Genomic DNA, 5,000 nt, shown 5'->3' with positions numbered 1-5,000 from the left:
TCAGGCCCCTGAAAGCCGTGTCCACAAACAGCTCACATTAAAGCCACGTAAAGACGTATCAGCAAGGCGTCTGGTATCTGATGGTCAAACTATGTATCGTATATCTGAATGGCTTATCTGCGGACAACCCAATGATGATCTACTATAAGTCCAAATGCCAGTCAAAAGAGAATAGAGATTTAGTAATATGTAATGCTTCGGTCTCTTCGTTTAGAAAGGGCAGTTTGGTAAAGGCATAAGTCAGCAGGGTCTATGTTTGAACAGCCACATTGAATGTTTGGTTTGCCTTCTCTCTGCACAGTTTATGAAATATACATGGCTCTTTACGAGATTGCCCCAGATGTCTGAACGTGCCCAAGATGATTGCTTTCGCTATCTAGAACGGGACTGATAGGCTGGATAGATAATCCCATCAAACGTGCAAAAGCAATAAATCTGATTTAATTACACATACAATATTGGATTCATTGGGGTGGAGGTGGGGGTGTATAGTATAGGCTAGATTAGAGGGATGGCGGGTGTGTGTGTGCGTGTGTGTGTGTGTGTGTGTGTGTGTGAGGAGGGGGGATGGAGGGAAGCAAGCTAATTTGCTTAAGATGTAATCACAAACAAAAATGATTGTATATTGAAACAATTCTTCTCCTCTGCTAAGCTTTAGGTCTGGTCCTCCCATGAATGTTTACATTACATTTTTATGAGTTGCTTTTTCGTTTTGTTATTGCTTTTCATGGGTCATAGTAATTGTGAATGTTTATTGGGGTTTATTTCAATCACCAACCTTGTTACTGTAATTACAATAGTTTCATGATAAGAAATGAGAATTCCTTCAATGCATTCAGTACTTAGGGAAAAGGAGTCTACGGTCCTCTAGACCTACTGTACTTCTCTCCACCCACTGAGCAAAGACACGTCTAAAAGACGTCTTTTGTCTTTTTCGGGCGTCCAAAGACATCCAATTAGGAGCCAGAATGAATGTGTTTTTTTTTACGTTCAGATATTGAACCCGTTTTGAACGTCCACAGACGTCTTAGAGGGGTCTGAACGTGATCTGAACGTCTCCCTGACGTTGCGTGTTTGCTGGGCAGGTTCATCAACACTCAGCAGGTTGAATGTGAGCGAATCTCACATCACCTCAATATAATAGCCCACCGCACTGAAAGACAGAGCTTCAGAACTGTTCTGACACAAAAGGCTAACATGGACCTTGCTAAATACACACAGAAGTAACTGATTGGGCACAATGGTGGGTGATTGCCACCTCTCTGCCTGGCGTGCGGTGGCACCTTGGCGACTCACGCCATCGTAGCCTTGTCATGCAATTCAGGCAGCAACAAAACAGCCTATGAAGTCCCAGTTCAGTCTGAAAGCAGGTGTGTGCTGTTTTGCTACGGTTTCACAGCACAACTAGTTAATGCAAAATGCAATGGAAAGAAGGAGACAAAATCAGTACATTAATGACTGATTGTGTAATATCATTTGTCATAAATTATCATAAAATTGTTGGGGGGACATTTTTGGTGGCACTCCATCCAAATACAGTAGTGAATCTGAACTGCAGAGGTTGTCAAGGTCAGACTGCTCCTGCGTTGAGATGGATAAAGATATCCCATACTGTACTCTTTATTCTAAAACCGTAAGAATGAAATGAGCAGATGAATGATGTCTAAATCTTCCACTTCTGTAATGACTTAATCCCCATCTTTTCCTCTTTTTTTGTGCCAGATTAAACCCCAATTGCAGGGGTAATGGCTGTGACTCAAGAGGGACTGACGGACATCTGGCACGCCATAAAGCGAGAGGTACACCGCGGGACTCGGGCCACGAAACTCTTTTGGAATGCCCAGGCCAGCTGACTGGAGATCAAAACCAGGTCTGGGAGGGGAAGGTTTCTCCACCTGGGCCTTTGTCATCAATAAGTCTGTCATCCCCGCAAATATTGGTCGCGGTAATGACGGCTGGAGATTAGGGCCCACTTCCCGGGCTATTAACCACATTTCCAGCCCTCTCTGCCGAGGCACGGGGAACAAAGGGTCGTTTCATGGCCGTACCCCCGGTCTAATGCGGCGGCCCTCCCGATCCACCTGACCTGAGGAGAGACGCCAGCGTTCCACCTCGCTGCCCCGCTCCCGAGCAGGCGCTGAAGGAATGGAGGTCGAAGGTCGCCGTGTAGGACTACAGGCATTTATGGAAATTCAGGGGCCTTTGCATGAATAACGATACCACGGACAAAGATTGTAGACAAAGTTGACTGAAAGCTGGCTGTTTTTTGGGCTGTTTTATCAGCAGATTTAGCGAAGACAACACTTGGTACCACCCTCCTTTCTGCTGTCAGATTCAAATCTTCTCCTGCCTTTAAACCCTTTCAGAACCCAATACTACAGTCTTTTCTCTGTTCAAGGACACAGAGTGATATATCATTATTGTTTTATCTTGATGACAAAGACAGAGCCGAGCGTCTTATCGAGAAAAGCACTCAAGAAGAGAACATTTAGCATGAAAATAACATTTTGAAAGAAAACAGACTCAGGACTAGCCTACTTCTGAACAAAGCATACATCTATAACCGCAATAGAGAATGAACAATTTGGTCACAGTCATGTAGTGCATTCTGTAAGGAAGAATGAAGTTACAGAGATTAGACGAGAAGAAACGTCGAGTTTCTTGAGGCCATTTTGTGGGTTTTACTAAAGTTGTTCACGGTTGGGCATCAGGGTATAGCACGCTACTATACCGCCTGCCTCATAGTTGCCTGCCAAATGCTTCTTTGCCAAACACATGGGAAGCCCTAGTGGCTTACAGATGAGCAAGCTAGCAGCGCTAACTGGATTCAGATGCTATCTCTCACACACATGCATTTTCCCACACTGTGGAAAGAGCACCCCCTGGCTTTCAGGAGGTCAAACTCCCACACGGATGAGTCGAATCGTGCTCAGGTCGCTCAAAGGTTTGCCCGACGAGGAGAGAGGGGAGAGAAGAAGATAGAAGAAGACGACGGACCAAAGGAGCACATGATGAACTCTTCGTCCTTTCCCGAGTAGATCTTGAGAGGAAAGCCCGGAGCTTGGTCGGCTGGAGGGAGTTCAGACGCGCTTGGAACATCTGCGGGGATCTGGGGAAGCTTTGCTTGATCCTGGAGCTCCAGATGACCCCGGGGGCATTTCTGGCGGGGAGCGATCGGGCCGAGGGAGCTAAGGACATTCAGGGTTCCCATGTCAGTGGTTTCCCTGTCGACGGTCTAAGAAGTGTGAACACACTTACCACACAATTATAACATCGAAATATTGAAATGCTAGGAAAATACTGACACGTCGGTTAGCTTTTGTTCGTAATTGCACCACTTGCATTTTCACTCGGATGTACCTGTTGAGCAAAACCCAACAGTAGCTTGAAGCTGCTGTTCTTGCTCTCTATTTGCAGAGGAGAGGCTGGCTAACTAAATGTCGCTCTCTTTTCAAGCAAATCCCGAACCCTTCATTTCATTGAAACTTAACTTTCTTGTGTACTGTAGCAATGTCCCGAATTCCTGTTTAATCTGAACTAGCAGCCATCTGAATGGACCTACGGATACCAGCCAATGTTTTAACTGATCCTCCATTTACCATCCATCAGGTACGAGTACAGTAGCCCGCGCATGTGTTTGTACGTCATAGCTAGTCATACTCACCCTCATACACTTGCTGTCTGTGCTTCTTGAAGAGGCTAATTGCATATGTGAAAGGAAAGGATTTTTCATCTTAAGCCAAAGGCTGAAAGTTTGTTCCATCGGCAGGGTTCGAGGGTAAAGTCTGAGTTGTGGGAAGGTAGGGCAGTCGACGGAGGTTCACGCTCCAGGTATTTCATTTTGGCGCAACATTCTGCCAGGTACGACTTAGACTGGGAACTCAAAAACAACCGGCAAACAAAAGCAATCATCTTTTTGATGAAACCTTTAAGCATCCCCACCTGCGTCCAAAGATTACATCTTTCATCTAAATTCCGGCTCCCTCCTCTTGACCCCTGGTTTGTGTCTGTTATCCACGCACAAAAGACGAGAGGAATCTCTGGCTTGTAGCTCCAACCCCCTGCACAGCAGCGCTGGGGTTAGGGGGGCGGGGGGCGGGAATGGAGGGGGCGGGGGGGTAAGAGGTGCATCTTTCATTAAAGCACAGCCCCCCTGGGGAACGGTAGTCTGGGTCAGTGATAATAGTGTAGTTTGGAGATGCCACAACACGGCCTGACTGTGATTCGGTTCATGAGCGTCCTCCTCCAAGAGCTGATGCCGCCATTTTGGAGGTGGGTGAGGCGGAAGACTGTCCGGTGGTGCTGGTTCTGGTTCTGGTGGCGGGGCGGGAGAGGGAAGGGGTGTTCAGAGAAAGATGGATACCGTTTGTGGTAGGAAGGAGGGAGGTCTGGAGCATCTGTTATAAACCGTAGTCACCAGGACCAGGAGCCGAAGCCATATGTCGTCAAGTATAGAAATCCCTCTAACACTAAAACTTACATTCATCTGGCAAAGGTCGGCGTTTTTGCTCATTGTTTAGTAAAACCCAGCGGGCCCTCCACCGCTGTGTGCTTCAGCAGATCACACACAGCAGCTTTGCCCTGACAAATTCTCCATTTCCTCTCGATCACTGCGACATGGGAGCCATTTTACCTGCGTTGACGTTGGGCCGCTGAAATAACATTTCTTTTCATTTCCTCCCGGCCATAAACCTAATCCTCTCTCTAGGTAAAGGGGAACGGGTTCTTGTTCGGGCCGAGGCAACGCGGAGCAGGAGGTGGTTAGAATGTGGACGGAGAATCGCTAAAAAGTGTGACACTAGGAGAGGGAATTTGATGTGAAGATGAAATAACGAACTGGACTTATATGTTGTAGACCATGGAAGGTCTGGTCTAGATGTAGACCATGGAAAATATTGAGTGCTATCACACTGCCTCTTAACATAATGTCAGCAACACCTGCGCCTTGCTCGAATCTTGCTTGAATCTTTCTCGAATCTTGCTCGAATCTTGCTCGAATC

This window comes from Borostomias antarcticus (assembly GCF_949987555.1).
Source record: "Borostomias antarcticus genome assembly, chromosome: 30".
NCBI classification, from domain to species: Eukaryota; Metazoa; Chordata; class Actinopteri; order Stomiiformes; family Stomiidae; genus Borostomias; species Borostomias antarcticus.
This window is presented reverse-complemented; position numbering follows the sequence as displayed.